Consider the following 17,351-nt stretch of genomic DNA (forward strand, 5'->3'; position numbering starts at 1 on the left):
TGGCACTGCAGTGCTCCCCAGTCTCCCCCACAATTATAAGCTGTGTGAGCTGAGCACAGTCAGATATATAATATATACATAGATGATGCAGCACACTGGGCTGAGCAGTGCACACAGATATGGTATGTGACTGTCTTGTACTCCTGGCTCCTGCTATAACCTATAACTGGCACTGCAGTGCTCCCCAGTCTCCCCCACAATTATAAGCTGTGTGAGCTGAGCACAGTCAGATATATAATATATACATAGATGATGCAGGCATGCAGCACACTGGGCTGAGCAGTGCACACAGATATGGTATGTGACTGAGTCACTGTGTATACCGTTTTTTTCAGGCAGAGAACGGATATATTAAATAAAACAACTGCACTGCTGGTGGTCACTGTGGTCAGTCACTAAACTCTGCACTCTCTTCTACAGTATCAGCCTCAGGTCAATCTCTCTCTCTCTCTCCTAATCTAAATGGAGAGGACGCCAGCCACGTCCTCTCCCTATCAATCTCAATGCACGTGTGAAAATGGCGGCGACGCGCGGCTCCTTATATAGAATCCGAGTCTCGCGAGAATCCGACAGCGTCATGATGACGTTCGGGCGCGCTCGGGTTAACCGAGCAAGGCGGGAAGATCCGAGTCGCTCGGACCCGTGAAAAAAAACATGAAGTTCGTGCGGGTTCGGATTCAGAGAAACCGAACCCGCTCATCTCTAGTGTGAACTGGCTCCTCCCTCTATGCCCCTCCTCCAGACTCCAGTTAGATTCTGTGCCCAGTGAGACTGGATGCACACTGAGGAGCTCTCCAGAGTTTCTCAGAAAAAAATACTTTTTGTTAGGTTTCTTATTTTCAGGGAGACCTGCTGGCAACAGGCTCCCTGCATTGTGGGACTGAGGGGAGAGAAGCAGACCTACTTCTGTGAGTTTCAGGGCTCTGCTTCTTAGGCTACTGGACACCATTAGCTCCAGAGGGTCTGATCGCTAGGTACGCCTAGATGCTCGTTCCCGGAGCCGCGCCGTCAACCCCCTTGCAGAGCCAGAAGTCAGAAGCCGGGTGAGTAGAAGAAGATCAGAAGACTTCAGTGACGGCAGAAGATTTCAGTGACGGCTTTTGAGGTACCGCGCAGCGGGCGCGCTGCGCGCCATGCTCCCACATACAAAACGGCACTGCAGGGTGCAGGGCACAGGGGGGGTGCCCTGGGCAGCATAAAACCTCAATAGCGACTGGCACAAGTGTACACAGTGCCTGGGCACTAAATACAGTCCCCCGCCAGTATAAATATGTAAAAATAAGCACTACTGAAGCGCGCCATTAGGGGGGCGTGGCTAGCCCTCACAGCTCTGACCAGCGCCATTTTCTCTTCACAGCTGCAGAGACGCTGAGCCTGGCCTCCCACACTGCTGTACAAGTAACAGGGTGCAAAACGGGAGGGGGGGGCACAAGTGATTTGGTGCTATTTTATTGAATTTAAAAGCGCTAACAGGTCTGGGCAATATATTACTCGCTTCAGAACCGGGATAGGCGCTGGGTTGTGAGCTGGCAGAACTCCCTCTGTGTTTCTCTAACAGCCTTTGCTGTGGGTCTGTCTCCTATAGCCCCAGTGTGGTTGTGGGTGTCGGTACGCGTGTGTCGACATGTCTGAGGCCGAGTGCTCTTCCCAGGAGGAGGCTGGAGTGGGGACAGAAAAGACTGAGGGAGTGACTGTGTCGGCACCGCCGACGGCTGATTGGGTAAATATGTTGAGTGTTTTGAATGCAAATGTGGCTCGGTTGACTAAGAGATTAGATAAATCTGAGTCTAAGAACCAGACATGGCGGAAATCCATGGAGGATGCATTGTCGCAAGCTCAGACCCCTTCGGGGTCACAGAAACGTGCATTTACCCAGATAGCAGATACAGATACCGACACGGACTCTGATTCCAGTGTCGACTATAGTGATGCCAGATTGAATCCTAAACTGGCTAAGAGCATTCAGTACATGATTGTGGCGATAAAAGACGTATTACATATCACGGAGGACTCTGCTGTTCCTGATACAAGGGTCTGTATGTTTAAAAGAAAGAAACCTGAGGTAACGTTTCCTCCCTCTCATGAACTAATCGCTCTTTTTGAAAAGGCTTGGGAAAATCCTGACAAGAAGGTACAGGTTCCCAAAAGAATTCCAGTGGCATATCCGTTCCCCTCTGGGGACAGGGAAAAGTGGGAGTCAACCCCCATGGTGGACAAAGCTCTATCGCGTCTGTCCAAAAAGGTAGCGCTTCCGTCTCCTGACACGGCAGCCCTAAAGGATCCTGCGGATCGTAATGGAATGCTGATGCTGACACTAAGAAGACTATGGAGTCTCTACCGTTTAACGGTAGTGTCTTGTTTGGTGACGGCCTCACTGACCTGGTATCTACGGCTACCGCTGGTAAGTCGTCATTTTTACCTTATGTTCCTGCACAACAAAAGAAAACGCCCCACTATCAGATGCAGTCCTTTCGGACCAATAAATACAAAAAAGGACGAGGGTCCTCCTTCCTTGCTGCAAGAGGAAGAGGAAAGGGAAAAAGGTCACAGGCTGTGGCAAGGTCCCAAGAACAGAAGTCCTCTCCGGCTTCTACCAAATCCACAGCATGACGCTGGGGCTCCTCTGCGGGAGTCCGCACCGGTTGGGGCACATCTCAAACTCTTCAGTCAGGTCTGGGTTCACTCGGCCCTGGATCCTTGGATATTAGAAATAGTAACCCAAGGGTACAAATTAGAGTTTCAAGACGTGCCCCCTCACCGATTTTTCAAATCGGCCTTGCCAGCTTCTCTTCCAGAAAGGGAGGTAGTATGTGCTGCAATACTAAAGCTGTGTCAAAATCAAGTCAATGTCACGGTACCCCCGTCACAACAGGGGGAGGGCTTTTATTCAAGTCTGTTCGTGGTCCCGAAGCCGGATGGCTCAGTCAGACCGATTCTGAACCTAAAATCCCTCAATTTCTTTCTAAAAAAATTCAAATTCAAGATGGAATCTCTCCGAGCAGTGATCTCCAGTCTGGAGGAGGGGGATTTTATTTTACTTACACATCCCCATATATCCTCTACATCAGGCTTACCTGAGGTTTGCTGTTCAGGATTGTCATTACCAATTTCAGACGTTGCCGTTTGGTCTGTCCACGGCTCCAAGGATTTTTACCAAGGTTATGGCGGAAATGATGGTCCTCCTGCGCAAGCAGGGAATCCCAATTATCCGGTACTTGGACGATCTCCTCATAAAGGCGAGATCCAAGGAGCAACTGCTGAAAAACGTTGCGCTCTCACTGACGATTCTGCAACAACATGGTTGGCTCCTAAACTTGCCAAAATCACAGTTGGTTCCGACGACACGGCTGTCATTCCTGGGTATGATTCTGGATACAGAGTTTTCTCTGACGTCCTAGTGGATGCTGGGTACTCCGTAAGGACCATGGGGAATAGACGGGCTCCGCAGGAGACTGGGCACTCTAAAGAAATATTTAGGTCTACCTGGTGTGCACTGGCTCCTCCCCCTATGACCCTCCTCCAAGCCTCAGTTAGATTTCTGTGCCCGGCTGAGCTGGATGCACACTAGGGGCTCTCCTGAGCTCCTAGGAAGAAAGTATATGTTAGGTTTTTTATTTTCAGTGAGACCTGCTGGCAACAGGCTCACTGCACCGAGGGACTAAGGGGAGAAGAAGCGAACCTACCTAAGTGGTGGTAGCTTGGGCTTCTTAGGCTACTGGACACCATTAGCTCCAGAGGGATCGAACACAGGACCCGACCTCGTCGTCCGTTCCCGGAGCCGCGCCGCCGTCCCCCTTACAGAGCCAGAAGCAAGAAGGTGGTCCGGAAAATCGGCGGCTGAAGACTTCTGTCTTCTCCAAGGTAGCGCACAGCACTGCAGCTGTGCGCCATTGCTCCTCATGCACACCACACACTGCGGTCACTGATGGGTGCAGGGCGCTGGGGGGGGGCGCCCTGAGCAGCAATATTAACACCTTGGCTGGCGAACTGACACCATATATAGCGCCAGGGGCTATATAGGTGTTTATTAACCCCTGCCAGAACTTTTACAATAGCGGGAGAAAGCCCGCCGAAAAAGGGGCGGAGCCATCTCCCTCAGCACACTGGCGCCATTTTCCCTCACAGCTCTGCTGGAGGGATCGCTCCCTGGCTCTCCCCTGCAGTCCTGCACTACAGAAAAGGGTTAAAAAGAGAGGGGGGGCACAAATTAGGCGCAGTATATATATATTATGCAGCTATAAGGGAAAACACTCTCTATAGGTGATATCCCTGTGATATATAGCGCTCTGGTGTGTGCTGGCATACTCTCCCTCTGTCTCCCCAAAGGGCTTTGTGGGGTCCTGTCCTCTGTCAGAGCATTCCCTGTGTGTGTGCTGTGTGTCGGTACTGCTGTGTCGACATGTATGATGAGGATAATGATGTGGAGGCGGAGCAAATGCCTGTGAATGGGATGTCACCCCCTGCGGGGTCGACACCGGTGTGGATGGACTTATGGAAGGAATTACGTGACAGTGTCAACTCCTTACATAAAAGGTTTGACGACATAGGACAGCCGGCTGCTCAGCTTGTGCCTGTCCAAGCGTCTCACATGTCATCAGGGGCTCTAAAACGCCCGCTACCTCAGATGGCAGACACAGATGTTGACACGGATACCGACTCCAGTGTCGACGACGATGAGACTAGTGTACCTTCCAATAGGGCCACCCGTTACATGATTGAGGCAATGAAAAATGTATAACACATTTCTGATAATACCCCAGATACCACAAAAAAGGGTATTATGTTTGGTGACAGAAAACTACCAGTAGTTTTCCTGCATCTGAGGAATTGATATGAGGTGTGTGAGGAAGCGTGGACTTCCCCCGATAAGAAATTGATAATTTCTAAGCAGCGTACCCTTTTCCGCCAGAGGATAGGTCACGTTGGGAAATAACCCCTAGGGTAGATAAAGCGGTTACACCAGTGGTTCCCAAACTGTGTGCCGTGGCACCCTGGGGTGCCGCGAGGCACTTGCAGGGGTGCCTCAGGTTGGTTGTCAAGGACCAATTCAAACTATTTATTGTCAATTTAATAGGCAAAACCAGTGCTGGTGGCTGCCAATTAAATAATATGTGGACATACAGAAGCAAATCTTGTCCCTCACCACACAACTGACCCTAAGGATGACATATAAAAATAATTTACTTAATCTAATATTTTTTTCTACATTTCTCAATAAGAAACTTGTGGCCTAGGGGTGCCGTGAAAAAAAAATCTGACACTCCAGGGTGCCGTGACTCACAAAAGTTTGGGAACCACTGGGTTACACGCTTATTAAAAAAGGTGGCACTACCGTCACGGATACGGCCGCCCTGAAGGACCTGCTGATAGAAAGCAGAAAACTACCCTTAAAGCTATATACACACACACGGGCATTATATTGAGACCTGCTATTGCCTCGGCATGGATGTGCAGTGCGGCAGCTGCGTGGTCAGATTCCCTGTCGGATAATATTTATACTATAGATAGGGACAATATTTTGCTGAAAATAGAGCATATAAAAGACGCTGTCTTATACATGCGTGATGCACAGAGGGATATTTGCCGACTGGCATCACTAATAAGCGCTATGTAAAACCATTGCCGCCAGACGGGGGCTATGGACTCGGCAATGGTCGGGCGATGCCGATTCAAAACGGCACATGGAAGTTTGCCCTAGAAGGGGGTGGAACTGTTTGGGGATGGTCTTTCAGACCTAGTTTCCACAGCTACGGCTGGGAAATCAAAACTTTTGCCACAAGCTACCCCACAGCAAAAGTAAGCACTGTATTATCAGGTACAGTCCCTTCGGCCCCAGAAAAGTAGAGGGCTAGAGGCTCATCTTTTCTGCCAAGAGGAAAAGGTAGAGGGAAAAAGCTGCAGCACACAGCTAGTTCCCGGGAGCAGAAGTCCTCCCCTGCGTCCGGTAAGTCCACAGCATGACGCTGGGGCTGCTCAGGCGGACCCGGGTACGGTGGGGGCCCGTCTCAGAAATTTCAGCGCACAGTGGGCTCTCTCACAGGTGGATCCCTGGGTTCTTCAAACAGTATCTCAGAGGTACAGGCTGGAATTCGAGACGTCTCCCCACCGCCGTTTCCTAAAATCTGCCTTACCGGCAACTCCCTCTGCCAGGGAGGCAGTGTTGGTGGCTATCCAAAAAACTGTATTCACAGCAAGTGATTATCAAGGTACCCCTCCTTCAACAGGAAAAGGGTTACTTTTCCACAATGTTTGTGGTACCGAAACCGGACGGTTCGGTGAGACCCATCTTAAATTTAAAATCCTTGAACACATATAACAAAAGATTCAAGTTCAAGATGGAATCGCTCAGGGCAATTATTGCGATCCTGGACGAGGGGGATTACAGGGTCTCTCTGGACATCAAGGGTACTTACCTGCATGTCCCCATTTACCCTCCTCACCAGGAGTACCTCAAGATTGTGGTACCGGACTGTCACTATCAGTTCCAGACGCTGCCGTTTGGATTATCCACGGCACGGAGGGTCTTTACCATGGGTAATGACCGAAATGATGATACTCCTTCGCAAGAAGGGAGTTTTAATTATCCCGTACTTGGACGATCTCCTGATACAGGCGAGGTCCAAGGAACAGTTGGTAAGGGGGTAGCACTTTCTCGGGAAGTGCTGCAACAGCAGGACTGGATTCTCAATTCCAAAGTCACAGCTGGTCCCGACGACACGTCTTCTGTTTCTGGGAATGATTCTGGAAACAGACCAGAAAAAAGTGTTTCTTCCAATGGAAAAAGCCGAGGAGTTGTCATCTCTAGTCAGAGACATCCTAAAACTGGGACAGGTGTCGGTACATCAATGCACACGAGTCCTGGGAAAAATGGTAGCTTCGTACGAGGCGATTCCATTCGGAAGGTTCCACGCAAGGACTTTCCAGTGGGACCTGTTGGACAAATGGTCCGGGTCCCATCTCCAGATGCAACAGCGAATAACCCTGTCGGCAAGGACCAGGGTGTCGCTGCTGTGGTGGCTGCAGAGGGCTCATCTACTAGAGGGCCGCAGATTCGGAATACAGGACTGGGTCCTGGTGACCACGGATGCCAGCCTTCGGGGCTGGGGTGCAGTCACACAGGGAGGAAATTTCCAAGGGCTGTGGTCAAATCAGGAGATTTCGCTTCACATAAATATTCTGGAGCTAAGGGCCATTTACTAAGCCAAGCAAGACCCCTGCTTCAGAACCGGCCGGTACTGATCCAATCAGACAACATCACGGCGGTCGCCCATGTAAACAGACAGGGCGGCACAAGAAGCAGGAGGGCAATGGCAGAACTGGGAAGCAGACTTCCTCAGCAGGCACGACCTCCACCCGGGAGAATGGGGACTTCATCCAGAAGTCTTCCAGATGCTGGTAAACCGTTGGGAAAAACCACAGGTGGACATGATGGCGTCCCGCCTCAACAAAAAGCTAAAAAGATATTGCGCCAGGTCAAGGGACCCTCAGGCGATCGCTGTGGACGCTCTAGTGACACCGTGGGTGTACCAGTCGGTTTATGTGTTTCCTCCTCTACCTCTCATACCCAAAGTACTGAGAATAATAAGAAAGCGAGGAGTGAGAACTATTCTCGTGGCTCCAGATTGGCCAAGAAGGGCTTGGTACCCGGAGCTTCAAGAGATGCTTGCAGAGGACCCTGGGCCTCTGCCGCTCAGACAAGACCTGCTGCAGCAGGGACCCTGTCTGTTCCAAGACTTACCGCGGCTGCGTTTGACGGCATGGCGGTTGAACGCCGGATCCTAAAGGAAAAAGGCATTCCGGAGGAAGTCATCCCTACCCTGATCAAGGCCAGGAAGGATGTCACCGCAAAACATTATCACCGCATTTGGCGAAAATATGTTGCTTGGTGTGAGGCCAAGAAGGCCCCAACGGAGGAATTTCAACTGGGTCGATTCCTGCATTTCCTGCAAGCAGGTGTGACGTTGGGCCTCAAATTGGGGTCCATTAAGGTTCAGATCTCGGCCCTGTCGATTTTCTTCCAGAAAGAACTGGCTTCACTGCCTGAAGTTCAGACTTTTGTCAAGGGAGTTTTGCATATTCAGCATCCTTTTGTGCCCCCAGTGGCACCTTGGGATCTCAATGTGGTTTTGGGAGTTTCTGAAATCACATTGGTTTGAGCCACTTAAGACTGTGGATTTAAAATATCTCACGTGGAAAGTGGTTATGTTGTTGGCTCTGGCTTCGGCCAGACGTGTGTCAGAATTGGCGGCTTTGTCCTGTAAAAGCCCCTATCTGATTTTCCATATGGATAGGGCAGAGTTGAGGACTCGTCCTCAGTTTCTCCCGAAGGTGGTATCAGCTTTTCACTTGAACCAACCTATTGTGGTGCCTGCAGCTACTAGGGACTTGGAGGATTCCAAGTTTCTGGACGTAGTCAGGGCCCTGAAAATTTATATTTCCAGGACGGCTGGAGTCAGGAAAACTGACTCGCTGTTTATTTTATATGCACCCAACAAGCTGGGTGCACCTGCTTCTAAGCAGACTATTGCGCGCTGGATTTGTAGCACTATTCAGCTGGCGTATTCTGCGGTGGGACTACCGCAGCCTAAATCTGTAAAAGCCCATTCCACAAGGAAGGTGGGCTCATCTTGGGCGGCTGCCCGAGGGGTCTCGGCTTTACAACTTTGCCGAGCTGCTACTTGGTCAGGGGCAAACACGTTTGCAAAATTTTATAAATTTGATACCCTGGCTGAGGAGGACCTGGAGTTCTCTCATTCGGTGCTGCAGAGTCATCCGCACTCTCCCGCCCGTTTGGGAGCTTTGGTATAATCCCCATGGTCCTTACGGAGTACCCAGCATCCACTAGGACGTCAGAGAAAATAAGATTTTACTCACCGGTAAATCTATTTCTCGTAGTCCGTAGTGGATGCTGGGCGCCCATCCCAAGTGCGGATTGTCTGCAATACTTGTAAATAGTTATTGTTACAAAAATCGGGTTATTATTGCGAGCCATCTGTTCAGAGGCTCCATTGTTATCATACTGTTAACCGGGGTTCCTATCACGAGTTATATGGTGTGATTGGTGTGGCTGGTATGAGTCTTACCCGGGATTCAAAATCCTTCCTTATTGTGTCAGCTCTTCCGGGCACAGTGTCCTAACTGAGGCTTGGAGGAGGGTCATAGGGGGAGGAGCCAGTGCACACCAGGTAGACATAAATCTTTCTTTAGAGTGCCCAGTCTCCTGCGGAGCCCGTCTATTCCCCATGGTCCTTACGGAGTACCCAGCATCCACTACGGACTACGAGAAATAGATTTACCGGTGAGTAAAATCTTATTTTTCTTCCAGTGGAAAAGGCTCTGGAAATACAGAACATGGTAAAACAGATTCTGAAACGGGCAAGAGTGTAGATTCTTCAATGCACTTGGTTGCTGGGGAAGATGGTGGCGGCGTACAAGGCCAATCAGTATGGCAGGTTCCATGCCAGGGTGTTTCAGTGGGACCTGTTGGACAAGTGGTCCGGGTCTCACCTGGACATGCACCGGAAAATAATCCTATCTTCCAGGACCAGGATCTCCTTCCTGTGGTGGCTGAACAGTTCTCACCTTCTGGAGGGACGCAGGTTCGGGATTCAGGATTGGATCCTGGTGACCACAGATGCAAGCCTCCGAGGCTGGGGAGGAGTCACACAGGGAAGAAATTTTCAGGGAAAATGGTCAAGCCAGGAAGCTTGTCTGCACATAAACATTCTGGAATTAAGGGCCATTTACAACGGCATTCTGCAAGCGGAACATCTTCTTTGCAGTCTGCCCGTCTTGATTCAGTCAGACAACATAACAGCAGTGGCGTACATAAACCGCCAGGGCGGAACAAAGAGCAGAGCGGCAATGGCCGAGGCCGAGAAAGTTCTTCGCTGGGCGGAGAGACATGCAAGCGCTCTGTCAGCAGTCTTCATCCCAGGAGTGGACAACTGGGAAGCAGACTTCCTCAGCAGACACGATCTCCATCCAGGAGAGTGGGGTCTTCATCAAGAGGTCTTTGCAGAAGTGACAAGTTGTTGGGGAATTCCTCAAATAGACATGATGGCGTCCCGCCTCAACAAGAAACTTCAGAGATATTGTTCCAGGTCGAGGGACCCTCAAGCAATAGCAGTGGACGCCCTAGTGACACCGTGGGTGTTTCCGTCGGTCTATATGTTCCCTCCACTTCCACTCATTCCAAAGGTGATAAAGATTATAAGAAGAACAAGGGTTCAGGCGATACTCATTGTTCCAGATTGGCCAAAGAGGGCCTGGTATCCAGATCTTCAGGAGTTGCTCATAGAAGATCCCTGGCCTCTTCCTCTACGGGAGGACCTGTTAAACAAGGGCCGTGCGTGTATCAAGACTTACCGCGGCTGCGTTTGACGGCATGGCAGTTGAACGCCAGATCCTAGCCCGAAAGGATATTCCCAGTGAAGTCATTCCCACACTTCTTCAGGCTAGATAAGCAGTAACGGCAAAACATTATCACCGTATTTGGAGAAAATATGTGTCTTGGTGTGAATCCAAGAAGGCTCCTACGGAGGATTTTCAGCTGGGGCGTTTGCTCCATTTTTTGCAAGCAGGTGTGGATGTGGGCCTAAAGGTAGGCTCCATTAAAGTACAAATTCCGGCCTTATCAATGTTCTTTCAGAAAGAATTGGCCTCCCTTCCAGAAGTTCAGACCTTCGTGAAAGGCGTGCTGCACATCCAACCTCAATTTGTGCCCCCTGTGGCACCGTGGGATCTTAATGTGGTATTGCAGTTCCTGCAATCTCATTGGTTTGAACCTTTACGTAAGGTTGAGTTAAAATTCCTTACTTGGAAAGTAGTCATGTTGTTGGCCTTGGCATCCGCAAGGCAGGTATCTGAGTTGGCGGCTTTGTCTCACAAAAGCCCCTATTTAATCTTCCATGCTGATAGAGCGGAGTTGAGAACTCGTCAGCAATTTCTGCCAAAGTGGTTTCATCGTTTCACGTAAACCAGCCTATTGTGGTGCCAGTGGCTACTGATGCCTTGGCGGAATCGAAGTCCCTCGATGTGGTCAGAGCTTTGAAAATCTATGTCGCCAGACGGCGCAGATTAGGAAAACAGAGGCTCTGTTTGTCCTGTGGGCTCCCAACAAGATTGGGGCTCCTGCTTCCAAGCAGACTATTGCGCGCTGGATCTGTAATACGATTCAGCAGGCTCATTCTACGGCAGGATTGCCGTTACCGGAATTGGTAAAAGCCCATTCTACCAGAAAGGCGGGCTCATCCTGGGAGCTGCCCGTGGGTTTTCTGCATTACAGCTTTGCCGAGCTGCTACTTGGTCGGGATCAAACACCTTTGCAAAGTTTTACAAGTTTGATACCCTGGCAGAGGAGGACCTCTTGTTTGGTCAATCGGTGCTGCAGAGTCATCCGCACTCTCCCGCCCATTCTAGAGCTTTGGTATAAACCCTATGGTTCTTGAAGCATCCCCAGCATCCTCTAGGACGTATGAGAAAATAGGCTTTTAATACCTACCAGTAAATCCTTTTCTCTTAGTCCGTAGAGGATGCTGGGCCCCCGTCCCAGTGCGGGCTGTATCTGCAGTTTGGTTATGGTTACACTCATGTTGAGTTAAGTTCAGTCAGTCTGTGGCTGATGTTGGTCATGCCGTTGCATGCGTTGTTGTTGAATGCCATGTTGTACGGCGTGTTTGAGGTGTGAGCTGGTATGTATCTCACCTTAGCTTTAAAAAACTTAAATAAATCCTTTTCCTCGAAATGTCTGTCTCCCTGGGCACAGTTCCTATAACTGGAGTCTGGAGGAGGGGCATAGAGGGAGGAGCCAGTTCACACCCCTTTTAAAGTCTTAAAGTGCCCATGTCTCCTGCGGATCCCGTCTATACCCCATGGTTCTTGAAGCATCCCCAGCATCCTCTACAGACTAAGAGAAAAGGATTTACCGGTAGGTATTAAAATCCTATTATTTCCTGTAAAACTGTGCTCTTTTTCTACTTAGTCCGGATTACAGTTGTGTTACCAGTTTTATTCAGTATCAGTCACGTTTTAAAGACACAGTCACAGTATTCTTCAGTCTCATCTTAAAGATAGTCACAGTATGCTACAGTTCTTCAGCCTCATCTTAGTCACAGCCAGAGTCTTCAATTCTTCAGCCTCGTCTTAAAGTCACAGCCACAGTCATTGTTCTTCATACAGAGTGCTACAGCATCATTTTACAATTATTAACTCCATTATTCAGTTCATGCATTGGGGTAACCTCAGCCTCTGTGAATTATCGTTACTCCATTAAATCTTACTTTTTGTACCTACTTCATCGTCCATAGTTTTCCTTGAGCTCTCCATGTCACTGATTCCCACGGACCAGCCAACATACACACAGACCTCCAGTTACACGCACGGACTTCACATACACGTCGGGTTCACAAAACTACAGCCAAGACACTTACTGGGCAGTAGTAACAGCATAAGCTCTCATCTTGGCAGCGTGTGCTATACTGCAGTGCCAGAGGCTGCTGCTGCTGCTGAGCCTCTGCCTGTTTCTGTACGGGTGGGAGGGAGTGACCACACTGATCACGCTCCCCACTCGAATTGCCCCTGGCTGAGGGGTTTGAGTTCCCCCCCTTCACCCCACTGGGCTCTGCAAAGATTTTTGTCTTCCACGCCTCCCGCATTTAGACCACGTCCCCAACATTTTACCCGGGCCGGGAGAACTCTCGGCATTGGATGGCAGCGGTGCTGTGGCCGCGCACACTCTCTCTGGGGAGGAGGAGGGGGAGGGAGCCGGAGGGACCTTACTTGTTGAGCCGCGCTATACCCTGTCATCCAGTTTGACAAGCTTAGTGTCAGCCGGCAGCAGCAGGGTAGCAGAGCAGTGAGAGCGCTTCTTCAACATGGTATACTGACGCTGGCATCCGGAATATTGAAATCCCAACAGGGGCGAGCTAGGTATGTTCTCCCCTATCCCCTAACCTTAATCCTCCCTTCCAGCAGCCTAACCCTAACCTCTCCCCTTAGTGCCTTACCCTAACCTCCCCCATTGTTGCCTATATCTAACTCTCCCTTTCCCGCAGGCTAAACCTAACCCTCCCTGCTTAGTGCCTAAACCTAACCTACCTCCGACGGTGCTAAACCCTAACCTCTCCTCCCCGCAGCCTAACCCTAACCTCCCGGGGTGGTGCCTAAACCTAACCCCACCCCCGGCCCTAAATCTAAACATCCCGCTATATTCACAGAGGGGATGCTGGCTGTTGGGATTCTGGCGTCGGTGTCCTGACCTTTTCGGGATTCTGGCATCTGTATTCTGACAGGTGTCAGGTTTCCAGTGTCGGTATTCTGGCTGCCGGGATTCCGACAGCTGGCATATTGACCGGATCCCCAGTTTATATATATTTTGTGTGTGCCATTATCATGTGGCCTTACATTAGTTAATTATATGGCTCTGAATGATGGTTGCTGCTATCAGGCAGTGTTAGAGACCTCCAGTATCAGAGACACCATGGAAAGGAATGGAATCTTAACAATATTTTTGCAAATATATACAACTAAGATCTCTTCATATTCTATTACCATATATTGTTCAGATCTTGTTACTGATACCCCTCGGTGTGCTGGGGATTCCCCCCCTCCCCCTTCCCACCCCTTTGTACAATGGATATACAATATACATTGACAGAATAAACATTTTGAAAATACCATATTTGTGAATGATCATGATGCGGATATGAAGACCTACATTTGTTGCACCATATATATAATTTACGTTCATACTAACTGGAAGCAGGGAAATTTTAATTGTATTTGCCCGGCTCTTAAGGAGACGGAGGCAGCTCTGTCAACTTTGTAAATCCCCTGTCCACTCAAACTGTTTGGTTATTAGGTATAATAATATTTATTTATAAAAGCATCTATAGGACTCAAATCACTTTACACCATAGGTCTTCAACCTGCGGTCCTCCAGCTGCTGCGGAACTACAAATACCAGCATGCCCTGCCTCAGGTTTAGCATGCCTTAATGGCAAAACTGTAGCAGGGCATGCAGGGATGTGTAGTTTTACAGCAGCTGGATTGCCGCAGGTTGAAGACCCATGTTATACATTGTTGCAGGGGATGAGGCAGCTATCCTGGGTGCAATCATTTATGCTGGGCATACCTGCTCTGATTATGTAGCCGATCCACCAGATATTGTCAGCTCGGCCAGATAATTGCAGCGTGTTTGAGGGTGACCGATACTGTAATATTGATCGGTCAGACATTTTCGGGTTGTCCAGCATGTCTGTCCAATTCAATATATTGTAAGCGGAATCTTGGCCACATCGGGCAGTGTATGCCCTGCTGCGGCCTACAGACGGACATTTCCCCTGTTCCTTCACATAAGAAGGAACAGGGAAATGTCTCCTCCATGGGGGGCAGCCGCAGAGCGCAGATATCAGGTGCCTAAACCATACCTCCCAACTGTCCCGATTTTCACCGGACAGTCCCTTTTTTTGGGACTTTACCACTGTCCCTCCCGCGGGCTGCAGTGTCCTGCGGTGGGGGGGGGGGGGGGGGCAGTTGGGAGACTCCTGTCACTCGCTGCTCTGCTTAGTGGAGAGCAGAGCAGCAATGAATAGACTCTTCCCGGGAGGCAGAGGGACTGGGGGCATGGCCAGCAGCTCACAGAGTGCTGACCATGCCCCCACTGTGACTAAAATGGGAGGCAAGGCCCGTGATCGTGGCATCCCCGCGAAGCCATGCCCCCTTTCCCACAGGCCATGCCCCCTTTTCAGCACTGCACGGCGAGGGTCCCGATTTGCCTCCTGTGGATGTTGGGAGGTATGCATACACTGTGAGAGATCTCACCTTGTAGGTCTCTGATATCTGCAGAATCCGAGGCTGTCAGATAAGATCCTGTCGGTCTAACAGGCATTTTATCTGTAAGTGTATGCCCAGCATTACTATTCACATCAGTCCCTGCCCCCATTGAAGCTTACAGTTTAAATTCATTATCACACAAAACATACTATTGTCCATTTTTGTCAGAAGACAATTAACCTACAAGCATGTCTTAGGATTTTGAGAAGAAACCAGAGCACACAGAAGGAACAGACACACACACACACACACACACACACACACACACACACAGTAAGAATATACAACTTTAACCAGAAGCTGTATGAACACATGCTGCACTTATTGAAGTATCAGCAACCTAATCATAAACGACACTAAATATTATTTGATCAAGCAGAAGTTAAGTGTTTGTCTTTAAACAGATTTGTGTACACTGTGACAGGAATAGGGAGTTGATGCCATCTGGAGCAGAAAGTGGCACATATTAACAGTAAGCAAAACATACAGAAATCCAGCAGTTTAGAACAAGCAGTAATAATAAAATAAAATTAAACTAATAGGCACTACACACTTGCCGATGTTTCTGATTTGGATGGTGTTTGTTTTCAACGATTAACGACCATAGTCCAAATTGGCTTTCTATGCTAAACAAGGGAAAACCAACGATGAACGACAGCGGGGACTCGCATCAATCATCGTTGGTGCATACACACTGGGCGATATGAATGATTTATTAATCATTACCAAACGAGATCGTTCATATCGCTCATACACATCGGCAAGTGTGTAGGGCCCATTACTCTGTCCAGCCCTAACACAAGAACAAAATGTAATCTGCCAATTTATTCAATTGAGACTGTTTAAATGGAATACATATGTAATCCTGACGGGGACACCCACGAGTGGGAATAGCCCCTGTGAGCCGGTATTCTGGCTGTCGGCATTGTTGGCTGTCGGGATTCCAGCATCGGTATCCTGACCGCCAGCTAATTGATTGCCTCCAGTTTAAACTGTGTGCTTTCACCGCAAAAGATAGCCCAATATGATTTTTGTTGTTCCAAAGCACAACAGCAAATATAAAGTATAAGTACCGCCTACAGCATACGCATGCACGCGGACAGCACTGCCCCAAGCATCAATACAGAATGGTCTGCCCTTCAGAGCCAGAGGTGTACAGTTTAATACATTTCACAATGAAAAGGCTATGACATCACAACTGTACACAAACTACACCATTAAGGTCAACATCTATAGGTGGAAGGATCAGGTCATGCCAATGTCCTATAGGTTGCTTTATCTGGTCATTGTCCCTTGAAGTGAGTCTTTGTCCATATGTATGCCGTTAGGGTCCCGCTTGTACAGCTGTGCAATCTGGTTAGGCAATGCATATTTGAAATACAGTTTAATCTAAGTACTTTGTATCGATCATACTTAATAGCTGCATGATACGATCGTCTCTGCAGGATCACCAGGAGCATAGCTAGATTAAGGTGGAGGAGGGGGCAGGAGCAGGGCATATTTACTTCAGGCACCCCTCTGTCAGGGGATCACCGGACGGAGCACACTGACATCACTTGCTCTCCCTCCTGTGCAGCAGCAGAACCAGGCAGCCAGAATGTGAGCAGGGCAGTATGCAATACAGGCAGAGACACAGGAGTATCAGGTTTCATGATATACTGATGGAGATTCCAGACCAGAGGACAGATAGGAGGGAGGAGAGAGCTGTGACCCAGGGATCCCAGCTTCTTCTCCTTCCCGCCTGGGTGTGTTGGTCCTGTGTCACCTGTTATCTAATGAAAGCATTCGGATCTAGAGAGAGACACAGAGTCCTCCTGACTCCTGTCCCAGTGTGTAAGTAACACAGAAGCTGCTGCTATTGCATTCTAGCAAGATAAATTATATATTTTATTTTTTATTTGTTTAATTTCAGGTTAAGTTGTCTTTGTTCCACTACAGGAAAACTTTATAAAATAGTTGCCTCTCCAAAAGGTGGCGTTATAAACAGTACACAGGCATTATTAAACTACTAGTTTTCATCTAATGTACACCATTGGTTTAAAGTTAATATACAAAATCCATACCTCCCAACATGACCCATTCCTAAAGGGACAAAATGCTCTCTACCTGGACTTATCTCTTAATTTATGATTGCATGATTCACCTTTATTGAAATACCTTTCTTATCAATTAAATAGTTCACACATGTGACACCTATCATATATTCAGGGCACGCCTGTGTTTTCACCTGTCACGCCTGCGTTTTTTAGCACACTCCCAGAAAACGGTCAGTTACCACTCAGAAACACCCACTTCCTGTCAATCACTCACCGATCAGCAGAGCGACAGAAAAGCGTTGCTCGGCCTTGTGTAAAACTGCATAGTTTTGTGTGAAAGTACTTCGCGCGTGCGTACTGCGGCACGTACGCATGCGCAGAAGTGACGATTTTTAGCCTGATAGCTGCGCTGCAAACAACGGCAGCTAGCGATCAACTCGGAATGAGGGCCTATTTTTTTATGGCTATTTGCAATCGTTC

This window comes from Pseudophryne corroboree, chromosome 9 (assembly GCF_028390025.1).
Source record: "Pseudophryne corroboree isolate aPseCor3 chromosome 9, aPseCor3.hap2, whole genome shotgun sequence".
Lineage (NCBI taxonomy): Eukaryota > Metazoa > Chordata > Amphibia > Anura > Myobatrachidae > Pseudophryne > Pseudophryne corroboree.